Below are 14,731 nucleotides of genomic sequence, written 5' to 3' on the forward strand. Positions count from 1 at the left end.
TCCATGCATGTTACTTGTCCTTTTTGATTATTTATTATATGACTATTGCTCATCGACAAACAATGCATCTACATACACTGAGTGTGCAAAACATTAGGAACACTTGCTCTTTCTATGACAAACTGACCAGGTGAACCCAGGTGAAAGCTATGATCCCTTTTTGATGCCACTTCTTAAATCCACTTCAATCAGTGTAGATAAACGGGAGGAAACAGGTTAAATAATGATTTTTATGCCTTGAGACATGGATTGTCTATGTGTCCCATTCAGAGGGTGAATGGTCAAGACAAAATATTTAAGTGCCTTTGAACGGGGCATGGTAGTACGTTTCCCATGTGTATCAAGAATGGCCCACCACCCAAAGGACATCCAGCCAACTTGACACAACTGTAGGAAATATTGGGGTCAACATGGGCCAGAATCCCTGTGGAACGCTTTCGACACCTTGTACAGTCCATGCCCCAAAAGGGGGGTGCAACTCAATATTAAGGTGTTCCTAATGTTTTGTACACTCCGTGTATACCTGCAGGAATATAAAACAATCTAAATCTTATGTGTTTTGAATTAGCCCTGACTGACGAGTTTTAATGAATCTTTTGGTTGTATAAGGTTCACCATATAGCTTCTGTAAATAATTATTAGAATGGAGCATTTCTTTTTTGCCTCGTTGAGCCTGAGAGGTTTTTTTATTTCATATTTTCTCTTGAGGACTGCTGAATAAGTTCATCCAACTTTACTTCTATTTATAGCATTCATTTCACAATGATGTCCCTGGTGACCAATCAGGAAAATTTCAAGCAATTTTTAAAAAGTGCTTAGCTATACATGTACAGTGTCTATTCTGTTCTCTATACAGCTGTGATGGTTTCAGCAATGTACCATAGTACATCGGTGTCTCTGTGTGGTCAAGGTATGAGCTGTGCACCATGTTTCAACCCAAGAAGCTTAGAAGAAAGAAGTAATATAAAGTGCATGTACCTTAAAGGCCCAGGAGTCTTTTCAAAGGATATTGGTTAGATTCATTTTCCCTTTTTACCTACTGGACATGTATCCTGTAGCTAGTTCTCTCCACGCCCATTTCTTCCTCTTGTCAGTAAATGGAGGTATGATAAATGTTGCACCCCAACAGTGGAATCATTCCCCTGCACTGCAAAATCGATTGTGCAATTCCAATATCCTCTTTAAGTCCTACTCATGGCCATTCCCACTCACAGGGGAACATTACCAAGAAAACTGTTTACAGACCATTAAATAAACTTGAATAGATTACAGCAGAAAAACTAAAACGGCCCCTTTGGGAATGAAATTAAGTCAGTGCATATACAGTTGAAGTCGGAAGTTTACATACACCTTAGCCAAATACATTTAAACTCAGTTTTTCACAATTCCTGACATTTAATCCAAGTAAAAATTCCCTGTTTTAGGTCAGTTAGGATCACCACTTTATTTTTAGAATGTGAAATGTCAGAATAAGAGTAGAGAGAATGATTTATTTCCATTTTTATTTCTTTCGTCACATTCCCAGTGGGTCAGAAGTTTACATACACTCAATTAGTATTTGCTAGCATTGCCTTTAAATTGTTTAACTTGGGTCAAACGTTTCAGGTAGCCTTCCACAAGCTTCCCACAATAAGTTGGGTGAATTTTGACCCATTCCTCCTGACAGAGCTGGTGTAACTTAGTCAGGTTTGTAGGCCTCCTTGCTCGCACACGCTTTTTCAGTTCTGCCCACAAATTTTCTATGGGATTGAGGTCAGGGCTTTGTGATTGCCACTCCAATACCTTGACTTTGTAGTCCTTAAGCCATTTTGACACAACTTTGGAAGTATGCTTGGGGTCATTGTCCATTTGGAAGACCCATTTGCGACCAAGCTTTAACTTCCTGACTGATGTCTTGAGATGTTGCTTCAAAATATCCACATAATTTTCATCCCTCATGATGCCATCTATTTTGTGAAGTGCACCAATCCCTCCTGCAGCAAAGCACCCCCACAACATGATGCTGCCACCCCTGTGCTTCACGGTTGCAATGGTGTTCTTCGGCTTGCAAGCCTCCCCCTTTATCCTCCAAACATAACGATGGTCATTATGGCCAAACAGTTCTATTTTTGTTTCATCAGACCAGAGGACATTTCTCCAAAAAGTACAATCTTTGTCCCTATGGTGCAGTTGCAAACCGTAGTCTGGCTTTTTTGTGGCGGTATTGGAGCAGTGGCTTCTTCCTTGCTGAATGGCCTTTCAGGTTATGTCGATATAGGACTCGTTTTACTGTGGATATAGATACTTTTGTACCTGTTTCCTCCAGCATCTTCACAAGGTCCTTTGCTGTTGTTCTGAGATTGATTTGCACTTTTCGCACCAAAGTACGTTCATCTCTAGGAGACAGAACATGTCTCCTTCCTGAGCGGTATGACGTCTGCGTGGTCCTGTGGTGTTTATACTTGCGTACTATTGTTTGTACAGATGAACGTGGTACCTTCAGGTGTTTGGAAATTGCTCCCAAGGATGAACCAGACTTGTGGAGGTCTACAATTTTTGGCTGATTTCTTTTGATTTTCCCATGATGTCAAGCAAAGAGGCACTGAGTTTGAAGGTAGGCCTTGAAATACATCCACAGGTACACCTCCAACTGACTCAAATGATGTCAATTAGCCTATCAGAAGCTTCTAAAGCCATGACACCATTTTCTGGAATTTTCCAAGCTGTTTAAAGGCACAGTCAACTTAGTGTATGTAAACTTCTGACCCACTGGAATTGTGATATAGTGAATTATAAGTGAAATAATCTGTCTGTAAACAATTGTTGGAAAAATGACTTGTGTCATGCACAAAGTAGATGTCCTAACCGACTTGCCAAAACTATAGTTTGTTAACAAGAAACTTGTAGAGTGGTTGAAAAATGAGTTTTAATGACTCCAACCTAAGTGTATGTAAACTTCCGACTTCAACTGTTTGTAAGGTGGCTAAGTGTGTGTAGTAGACGTTAAAGAGCCAATGGTGTATGGGGAGGGGGAAACTGAAAATTAGTTGCCATTGGCAGAGAGGTTTGGAACGCTCTTTCTTATTGATCTATTAACTAATTTACCGCATGGTGATGTCACCATGGAAGGCCAAAACTCCATCCCACTGACAGGCTGACATTTCATGCATCTTTCAAACAGCTCTTACACTGAAAGTGCCCTTAACATAATTTTCACAATTTCATAATATTATTCCAATCAAATAGTGTGTAAATATACAGTGGGGTCTGAAATTATTGACACCCTTGATAAAGATAAGCAAAAAATGAAAATATATAATAAATAATTTAAAAACTCAGGTATATTGAATGCAAACAAAAGGGGGTGAAATTATATTATTTTATACTAATACAATTGCTCACAGAAAGAGATTGTGTTTAACACGTAATATTTTTTTCTCTCAAAAAGGTAGGAGTCAAAATTATTGACACCCGTTTTCAATACCTTTCAATACCTCACCTTGCGAGGATAACGGCACTGAGCCTTTAAAAAAAATTGGAGAACACATTGGGAGGGATCTTAGACCATTCCTCCAAACAGAATCCTTCCAGATCATTGATATCCTTCGTCTACGCTTATGGACTGCCCTCTTCAATTCAATCCACAGGTTTTCAATGGGTTTCAAGTCTGGAGACAGATGGCCATTGCAACATTTAGCCACGCACACCAATGGTGGGTTTGGTGTTGAAATGAGAATGCACGAGCAGAAAATAACCCCATACTAATGTAAAATATGGTGGTGGATCTTTGATGTTATGGGGCTATTTTGCTTCCGCTGGTTCTGGGGCCCTTGTTAAGGTGAACACCATCATGATCTTTACCCAGTACCAGGACATGTTAACCAAAAACCTGATCTTCCATCAAGTCTGTTGGTGCCAGACTTGATGCACCGGTACCGCTTGCAGTGTAGAAGCAGAGAGAATAGTCTATGGCTTGGGTTGGAGTCTTTAACACTTTTCTGGGCCTTCCTAACACACCGCCTGATATACTATAGATGTCCTGGATGGCAGGCAGCTCGGCCCCAGTGATGTACTGGGCTGTCCGCACCACCCTCTGTAGCGCCATGCGATCGAGGGCGGTGCTATTGCCATACCAGGCTGTGAAGCAGCCAGTCAAAATGCTCTCAATGGTACAGCTGTAGAACTTTTGGAGGATTTGAGGGCCCATGCCCTCAAATCACATGACTGTGTTTGGACCATTTTAAGTCTTTACTGATTTGGACACCGAGGATCTTGAGTCGCTCGACCTGCTCCACTGCAGCCCCGTCAAAGGATTCTGTATGAAGGAATGGTCAAAGATCCCTCCCAATGTGTTCTCCAACTCATAAAACATTTTAGAAAAAGGCTCAGCGCTGTTATCCTCGCATGGTGAGGTATCGAAAGGTATTGAAAATAGGGGTGTGAATAATTTTGACCCCTACCTTTTTGAGAAGAAAATATATGACATCTTAACAGTGCTTGACTTGGACTGAAATTGGTTCCGGTAGTCATTTTGGGTGCCGGTACAGTTTATATTTAGGTGCAGGAGCGCCACAATACTTTTGAGCTAATATTCTATAAGAAGAACAGGAGCTCAAGCAGTAGAACATTTGAGGTGCCGGTACTCAGCTCCAGTGAGCTCCTGCCCAAATTAAGCACTACTTGTTAAACAAAATATTTTCTCTGAGCAATTGTATTAGTATCCATAATATCATTCCCCCCAAAAACGTAGCATACAATATAACTCAATATTTGAATTATTTGTTTTATACACCATTTTTTGTTAATCTTTATCAAGTGCGTCAATCATTTTTGACTGCACTGTGCCTTTAAAATGCTCATGTAATTAATGGGTGCATTTATCAGTTATTGATAATTGATAGTTATTGATCCCCACAGGTTTATGTCCTTACCATGAGCAGAGAACTTCAAATTACTGTAGTAGATTGTGTGGATATCAGAATGGAATGCCTGCTTCTAGCAGGAAGACACACAAAGGCTTTGTATCCATGTTCCAATGTTAGTGTATGTGTATCTTTAAAAAACAGACAAAGAGAAGTGTTGACAATATCAAAAATATATTTTGAAAAAATGTAAGGTAGATAATATGAACTACCGAAAACCTCTACAGCTTTTTTGAAAGATATGTAACAGCATTGTACTAAATGGCACAATAACAATTGCTTATTGCTTCACACAAGCGTTTTAATATTTTCACAAAATGATTGTACATAAATGTTTTTAGATGTAATATTAAATAGGTTCCCCATCACTGTCTGTCTATACGATAACTATATACAGTGGGGAGAACAAGTATTTGATACACTGCCAATTTTGCAGGTTTTCCTACTTACAAAGCATGTAGAGGTCTGTAATTTTTATCATAGGTACACTTCAACTGTGAGAGACGGAATCTAAAACAAAAATCCAGAAAATCACATTGTATGATTTTTAAGTAATTCATTTGCATTTTATTGCATGACATAAGTATTTGATCACCTACCAACCAGTAAGAATTCCGGCTCTCACAGACCTGTTAGTTTTTCTTTAAGAAGCCCTCCTGTTCTCCACTCATTACCTGTATTAACTGCACCTGTTTGAACTCGTTACCTGTATAAAAGACACCTGTCCACACACTCAATCAAACAGACTCCAACCTCTCCACAATGGCCAAGACAAGAGAGCTGTGTAAGGACATCAGGGATAAAATTGTAGACCTGCACAAGGCTGGGATGGGCTACAGGACAATAGGCAAGCAGCTTGGTGAGAAGGCAGCAACTGTTGGCGCAATTATTAGAAAATGGAAGAAGTTCAGGATGACGGTCAATCACCCTCGGTCTGGGGCTCCATGCAAGATCTCACCTCGTGGGGCATCAATGATCATGAGGAAGGTGAGGGATCAGCCCAGAACTACACGGCAAGACCTGGTCAATGACCTGAAGAGAGCTGGGACCACCGTTTCAAAGAAAACCATTAGTAACACACTACGCCGTCATGGATTAAAATCCTGCAGCGCACGCAAGGTCCCCCTGCTCAAGCCAGCGCATGTCCAGGCCCGTCTGAAGTTTGCCAATGACCATCTGGATGATCCAGAGGAGGAATGGGAGAAGGTCATGTGGTCTGATGAGACAAAAATAGAGCTTTTTGGTCTAAACTCCACTCGCCGTGTTTGGAGGAAGAAGAAGGATGAGTACAACCCCAAGAACACCATCCCAACCGTGAAGCATGGAGGTGGAAACATCATTCTTTGGGGATGCTTTTCTGCAAAGGGGACAGGACGACTGCACCGTATTGAGGGGAGGATGGATGGGGCCATGTATCGCGAGATCTTGACCAACAACCTCCTTCCCTCAGTAAGAGCATTGAAGATGGGTCGTGGCTGGGTCTTCCAGCATGACAACGACCCGAAACACACAGCCAGGGCAACTAAGGAGTGGCTCCGTAAGAAGCATCTCAAGGTCCTGGAGTGGCCTAGCCAGTCTCCAGACCTGAACCCAAAAGAAAATCTTTGGAGGGAGCTGAAAGTCCGTATTGTCCAGCGACAGCCCCGAAACCTGAAGGATCTGGAGAAGGTCTGTATGGAGGAGTGGGCCAAAATCCCTGCTGCAGTGTGTGCAAACCTGGTCAAGAACTACAGGAAACGTATGATCTCTGTAATTGCAAACAAAGGTTTCTGTACCAAATATTAAGTTCTGCTTTTCTGATGTATCAAATACTTATGTCATGCAATAAAATGCAAATGAATTACTTAAAAATCATACAATGTGATTTTCTGGATTTTTGTTTTAGATTCCGTCTCTCACAGTTGAAGTGTACCTATGATAAAAATTACAGACCTCTACATGCTTTGTAAGTAGGAAAACCTGCAAAATCGGCAGTGTATCAAATACTTGTTCTCCCCACTGTATATCAAGGCACCCCATTTGTGTGTCACAGTGAATTGTTATTCTGCATGGTATTGGATCCGTCTCGCTCGAAAGAGCAGCCCTTGCCTGCGGCTGGAGCAATAGCAGGTGTGTCTATTGGCCTGATGAGAGCCAGACAAAGCGCTTGGGTTCACACAAATGATACAGACGGCTGCGAGCCACCCCTGCCACAAGCTGAGAATGTGTTAAAGAGAAAGTGTTAACGTTTTTACCCGTATCATTAGCTTGGAAAGGGCATAATAAAAAATAATTATGTTTTTTCCCCTTAACTTTTTGTCTGATGTTTGATTCTTAAAACAAAAAACTAAAAAGGTAATGCATCGTAATTACTTTTATTATGAAAGGAAAGAGGCTCAAGGCAAGCATAATACATGTTCAAAAGAAGGCTCAAACGTGACAGTGAATACTGTACTGTACCAACTAAATAACAGCAGCATCAACATGCGCAAAGCACTCAACATGCTTGGAGGGGATATTTTGCAAAAACATGCAAAGACACTTGTGCACAGAAAGGTACCACTAAACTGATACATTGTGATAGGAAAAGGCCACAGTTTATCACAAGAACATGACATGTCAAAGTTTGAAAGCACTCATTTGGTAGGTGTATGACATCTGCTTGAAGTGCATAACATATTTTTCTGTCATCTATTGACTATCTGTAAACATGCTACTCTATAAGGCATACAGTTAAGGAGTTGCCCAAATAAAGAGCCACAGACATTGTCCATAAAGGGATAGACCAAGGTGTGATAATCTGTTCAGATGTAGCACACTGCTAACATGCCATCTGTGGGCAGTGATATGCTTTATTTTAAGGATATTACATAGAACTATAGCAAGATGCTATCTACGACAGAACTACTGGAATGAATCTTTCGTAGATGTTCATAATTAGGCACAAGTTATGGCACAGTAAACATTTCAATAAACCTCATTTGGTCATTCAGATTTATGACTCTGGATCCTTTTCATTAATAGTGATTTGTCATTTTTTGGATTGCAGACATTGAATAGTTAACACTTATCCCACTGCTGACATCAAACATCGAAGGCCCATTGAAGCCACCCAAAAAACAATGAGGTCTCTTTAAAGGATACTTTGAAACATTGTCTACCTCTCTTTCCATGATGGCAAGAAAACAAATAACTTGGGTGACAAAGATATGGATATCAATGGTATGTTATAGGCTGGCTGATGTTAAAGGAAATATCTGTCTTCCAATTTCAAAAAGTATTAACCAGCTCAATGAGGGTGAGAGCCTTTGTGAGTGCACACGGCGCTGGTTGGCATAAATGTAACTACATTGGTTTTTTCTGTGTAAGTGTATTTTTGTTTGAGCAATGCTTGATTGATTGTTTGTGCATTTTGTACCTTGGCCAAAGTAGACAATTGAAGTAAAAAATTCCACAGTGAGGACCACTGTGTATACACTGAGGACCTTGCCGCAAACAAGCAACTTTATAGCTTCAAACGGCATTCAAATGTTTTTCCTGTTCTTACATGGAGTTTTATTCCTTTACTACTACAAGTACACAATTGAAATGTAGGCCTATTTGCAGGAGGAACTGTTGCATAGAGCACCTGTAGCCCTTTCCTGCAGTCGAATGACCAAAAGTGGTCTCATGGGTGGAATGTTATTAATATTTCTCATACTTTCATAATTAATAAACATCCAGTGTTGCTATGTCAAACGGTTGTGTTATATTTCAGTATTCTGTGATGTATATAACATTTTATATTGGGATGCAAACTCAAAATTGAATACATTTCAACTCTATATCTGACTTGGTAAAATTGTCTTATTTTTTAAAACCCATAACCATGTGCGTGAGGTGTATACATTTTTTCTAAGTAGATTTGTTTAAGACTGCCAAGAAACACTCTGTGTGACCCTAATTTAGCCCATCGCAGTAAAAGGTTAAGGGGATGGGGTGGTGAAATTATGCAATAGTAGTGGCAACGAGTTAGCCTGGCGTGTGTCTTTGGGAGTTAGATTTGATAGGTGTTACAGCAGGTACCTTAGATGATGCCATTTGGTAGAAGATGTTCCTTATAAGTGATTCCATACGAAACCAGAACAAATAAAATATCATGATTTAGGGATTTTTGCAACATTTAATCCATAGAATGGTCCTTTGGAGGAAAGCACAATTGAGAAATACTGAATCAAAGTTGCCATATTATGTCACTTTTGCCTTACCCAGGCCTCCTGTAAGACTCCATAATGTTTCATCTGTAGATGCTAAAAAGTTCAAAATGGTGTCATATGAAACTTTAATGCTTGCTCTGTAATATGAGTAGTATTATGATTTCAATAAAAAATTTGTACATTCATTTATGAATATTTAAAAATACAAACACGAATATTGAAAAAAATTACCAAATGTTTCAATATATTGTCGAACATAATATACTCTAGGGGCATATCAAAGTTCCATAATGGGATCTCTGCTAGTTTTAATTTTATGGACCATTTTATATTGAGAAATTGGAGGCAATGTAACCAATCACAGCCCTCCTTTGACTTGCATCATTGCACATCATGCAAATTTAAGGACTCCTGGGAAAGGCCAAAATGTCATAAATATGACAACTTTGATAAATTATTTCTCAATTATGCTTTTAGATACAAATGTCAAATATATGTCAACAATCTTTCTTACAAAGGACCATTCTATGGATAAAATCATTTTTTTATCTGCAAAATTATGGCCTTTTTTTGTCCTGGTTTCGTATGGAATCACTCGCATGTGTTGTCATTAGGGTAATAATGGCTGGCAATTACTGCTTATGACTGCAGTAATTGGTGAAGCAATTGATATAACATGTTACAATAGAGCAAACAAAGAAAGGTCTTAGGTGATGCATGCTCGAAGGCTGCCTCTAATACAAAGGTGTCCCTGGTGGTTTGGCACCTGCAGTCATACAGCATGTTGTCCTTGGGCAAATTGGATAAACAAAGTTGCTCCTCGAGCATTGCAATATTTGACAGTGCTTCAGTGTCAAGGGAGCTCCTTCTCCACACGGAGAAGGACACTGCAATACAGTGTCGAGGGAGCTCCTTAGGTCCTCCTTAGACAATGCGGTAGTCAAACGTGTCCTTCTCCGTGTGGTCTGTCCAGTTGGAGGAGGGCATGCTGCGGTATGGGTCCAGCAGGATGCGGAAGCAGCGCACGATGAGCAAGGCCAGGGCGATGAAGAGGAGGAGGACGAAGACAAAGGCAGCCTTCCCCTCAGCCATCCTGGACCCCTCATCCATTTCGTCACTGCTCCTCCTGCCTTCCTTAGATAATCACTTTCAGAAGTGGGAAGATACTGGAGCACTGGTGGCTCCTGTAGTGGAAGCCAAACCAATCAAATATGAGTAAATGCAATGTATATAATCAGTGGCGACCTGTCATTCAGGGCAGGTGGGGCTTGCCTGTTTTGCTTGTTATTTTGGCATTAATACGTGTCACATATCAGTTTGCAAACAATGCAAAAAATATATATATCATTGAGTTAATAAAGCTGCATACAAACATGGTCTCTGTTTTGTTTTCTTGAGTAAGGCAGCTCCAAAATGCAGGTGTTTCAGCCTAGCTTAGTGCTTTCTGTGGTGGTGGTGGTGGGGCAAGCCAGCAGAAAATACGGAGCATTGCACCGTGATTGGCTCAGTGTTCTGTCACTCATGGGGACACTACGTCACCGCCAAGTCTAAGAGTAGACATCGAAAATTCTATCCCCTTGGGTGCTGCCATAGAGTTACATTAGAAGTGCCCATCCAAAAAGGCTCAAGGTCATTGGCCACAGATAAAATGACGTAAAGTCCTGTTATACAGTAGCTTTGAATGAACTGATCATGTCAACATCATACTGTCAAATTATTAGCTAGCAGTCATCATCATGAATCAAGTCGACAATCTACAGGCAAATCCTTTTAAATCCTTGTCATATGAAGAGAAATAATGAAGAGAAATCATAGATAAAACACATCGGTGCTCATCGGCCATTGGACATAAACATTACAGAACAAGTTGGAAATCGCAAATTCAACAATGAGTGGTTTGGAAGGAATCAGTGGCTAACTGGAAGTACTGCAAAGCAATCATTAGCCTGCAATTCATCGGAGTGGCTGTGGCTGTGTGGTCCCAAGTCTAAGATTAAGGTTCTCTTTTCCTAGTTTAAAATTATAAACATTTAACATTGGCCATGCTGTTAATGAAGCAAGATTTGTGCCGCACTCAAAACAACTGTTAACTCAGAATTGCAAAATCTGACTTTAGTGAGTTCAAGACAACTGGGAACTCGGGTAAAACGAGCTACGACTGGGAAAATACATTTTGAACTCGGAATTGTAAATCCGGAATTTGAGCCTCTATCTAGAGCTACAACCTTAAGATCACAGACATCAACAACATTCAACCATTTTTTCCCCAGTTTCCAGTTGTCTTGAAAGCACCATAAATCCAGAGAATGCCAAACTTTGATGACAAAATTGTTCAAGTGAGTACATCACAAGGTGAGTCCAAAAATGTATTGTATGCTGCTGGATAAATTATTTAATATGCCAGGGAGATATGTATACTGTAGCTAAGAAAGTAATACTAAGTGTATGGTGTGTAGTAAGCTGTTAGTAGCCCATGTGCCAATAATTTGGTCTATTTTTCACCTCTTAATTCACCCGACCAAGATTTACATGCTTTGAATAGTTCAGGCTCCATGCAGCAGCATTGTCTTAGAATGTTTTGCTCTCTCGATTGTGAGCTTTAAGAGGCTCTTTTGGGCTGGATTTAGGCCTCATGGTTCTGTAAGCATTAAGCGTTGTCACAGAGATTGAGAACGTCACCTGGGAGGGAATGACAGGCAAAGCCGGTGGTGTTATGTGATGGCTTATGGTGAGGATGAAGACGAAAGAGCCCGTTGTTCTAGACATATCTCTGCCAGTGACTCTCGGGAGAGAAGCCTTCAACCCTGCTTCTCTGTGACGGGCAGAGGATGAACATCCTGTAATCCATCACACTTAGGACTCAAGAATGATATTTCACCCTGCTGGCTTATTGTGTTGCCATAGGAAAGTGACAGGTGATGTGGCAGTAAGCACAGCTGAAGGAAAAGGAACCAAAATGAATGTCTAGTTTACGGTTTTAAAAAATTCAGTCTGATGTAAATCTATATTAGTTAATACAATATACTTGTTGATGAATTTAAGCTAATATCCATGTCTTACTATGATGAAATGAATAATTTAGACTACAAAAAAAGAGAACATGTTTAAGCATTGCTTTTGATATAGGCTACCTTCTTCGGTTCTTTAATTCTGTCCCTTCAAGGTACAATTGTTGAGCAATTAAGTCTAGCAACTGCATTTTACTCTGCTGATTGTTGTTAGGCAATATAAAATCAAGTGTCCTCACATTTACTTGACCATTTTGCATTGTCGTTGCATTATGGAAGCCTCAGTTACACACAAAAAAATCAGGGAGGCAGTTGACACATTAAAGAATATGATTGTTCATGCCTGTGTAGACATGGACAGAGTTGACTATCAAAGTGGCAAGAGAATGAGTTTTGGTTTGATTTATGACTTACGATTCTACAGCTGACTTCTAGTGTCATTTTGTAGGGTGGGCTGTGAACAGCATCAATTAAATATATGTTTTTATTAGTCAATCTGGAGAGAATAGTACTATTGTATGATGGGTTCCATACGTTTGTTATTGATTCTACAGTGTCGAGAATGGATATTGTAGGCTATATCTCATAACAAACACATACTTGCCTGGGATGTACTGACTTCTGAAATAATATAACAGAATGGCACGTGTTGCGCATTGACAAGCCACACCATTTTGATAATAGAAAACAAGCTATTTTTAGAAAACAGGACACACCCTTAAATAAATAAATATTTTCATATGTTTTATAAGAATTTATAGACTATTAGAATTATTTTCTGATATCGAGTGTTATTGTATCAGGGCAACATTGGGAAATTAAAATGAAAACTGAATGCATTCTCTCGCCTGTGCGCAGGTGCCAAAATGACAATACACAAAAATAGGCAAGTTTTTCTCTATGTCACTCAATGAGCAGTATGACATTTAAACGCTAAAATAAATGACCAAAACATTATTCAAAATAATTAATGTATTAGGCCTACTTTAGACTAGCGAGAAGATGGCGTGACGCTTACCTGTTGTATCAGAAGAGCGCGGGAAATTCCGTCAGCGCGCGCACCAAAGGCAATACATTTATGAATAGCCTCATATTTTTCAGTATTTTGCGAGAAAAACAATAACAAGCATTTTATTTAAACATACCCTGCTCTCCATTTTCAATCTCTTTCTTTCAAGCTGTTAATATTTCTGCCTGCTCATCCACCCAGAGCTTTTGTCGTCCACCTCACTCACTCCCACCAAAGCGATATAGTAGAATATCTCGTCGCCAGTGGCAACCTGTTGCCATAGTAATCCATCCTTACAGGTGTAAGTGCACGAGAGAAAGCAAGGTGTGGTTCTGTCTGTGTGTTTCATGACATAGCAAATTGATAAGCTTCTGTTTGAGACATATACGAATAACTGTTTCTTCCACAACCTTAATGTTAGATAATTATTGCAAAATGTGCAGAATATCTCAATAAATAGAGATATAACACATAGAAAACACTTAATTCTGGCCTTTGATATATATTTTTTTTTTACTTCGCTGGAAGAAACATGTAGAGAAACCTTGCACAGACTAGTATCTTGGTTTTGACTCATATCCCATTCCCCGAGTCCCCCGATAGTCCAGGCTACCAAACTATTGCCTAATATCCGAATTATTTTTCTAAATAAACAATGATGACCATGCAAGTCAGTTTATTAATGGTCTGTGAGTAATAGGCTATATTAGACATACCTCAGTGGTAAGATGTGATTGAATTACTTGATTCATAATATAAGAAGCCCAATACTGTTTTGGGTCACAGAGAGTGGGTTATTTGACCTCAGTGTTCAATTAGCATGATTTGCTCTGAGCCAGATGTCAAGCAGTTAGTCTTCCACATTTAAGAATGATGGGTCAGACTGCTTGCAAAAACCAAATCCCCATTGAAGTTGTTCACTAATCTAAAACTCAGTGATGGGCCTGGCATACAAAGCCCCACAGAGCTCTCTGGTGGATATTTTATGCATTGCAGTTTAAAGCACTCAATGGTGACGTATACTGAATGTATAAAACAGGAACCCTTGCACTTTACATGACATATACTGACCAGGTGAATCCAAGTGAAAGCTATGACCCCCTATTGATCTCAACTATTAAATCCACTTCAATCAGTGTAGGAGGAAGGGAAGGAGACAGGTCAAAGAACCTTGAGACAATTGAGACATGGATTGTGTATGTGTGCCATTCAGAGGGTGGATGGGCAAGACAAAATATTTAAGCACCTTTGAACGGAGTATGGTAGTAGGTGCCAGGTGCACCGGTTTGAGTGTGTCAAGAACTGCAACACTGCTGGGTTTTTCACGCTCAACAGTTTCCCTTGTGTATCAAGAATGGTCCACCACACAAAGGACATCCAGCCAACTTGACAAAACTGTGTGAAGCATTGGAGTCAACATGGGCCAACATCCCTGTGGAACGCTTTCAACACTTTGTAGAGTCCATGCCAGATGAATTGAGGCTGTTCTGACTGAAAAAGGGGTGCAGCTCAAAATTAGGAAGGTATTCCTTATGTTTTGTACACTCAGTGTATAAGAATATACTGTATAACCTGGTATTGAGCCTCAGGCGTTTAGTTACCGGACAGCGATGGGCCTATACCAGTGCTGTCATTGGC

At 40.0% G+C, this 14,731-nt stretch overlaps 1 long non-coding RNA gene across 1 annotated transcript; it reads right to left on the reverse strand.

The window, feature by feature from the left end:
* Positions 1 to 7,236: 7,236 nt before the first annotated feature.
* Positions 7,237 to 13,362, reverse strand: LOC139573690 (uncharacterized). The gene is made up of 2 exons (XR_011674641.1): positions 13,103 to 13,362; positions 7,237 to 10,260 (listed from the first exon to the last, which is right to left on the reverse strand). It is a non-coding gene; the product is annotated as an uncharacterized lncRNA (long non-coding RNA).
* Positions 13,363 to 14,731: the final 1,369 nt, after the last annotated feature.

This window comes from Salvelinus alpinus, chromosome 4 (genome assembly GCF_045679555.1).
Source record: "Salvelinus alpinus chromosome 4, SLU_Salpinus.1, whole genome shotgun sequence".
Taxonomy (NCBI): Eukaryota; Metazoa; Chordata; class Actinopteri; order Salmoniformes; family Salmonidae; genus Salvelinus; species Salvelinus alpinus.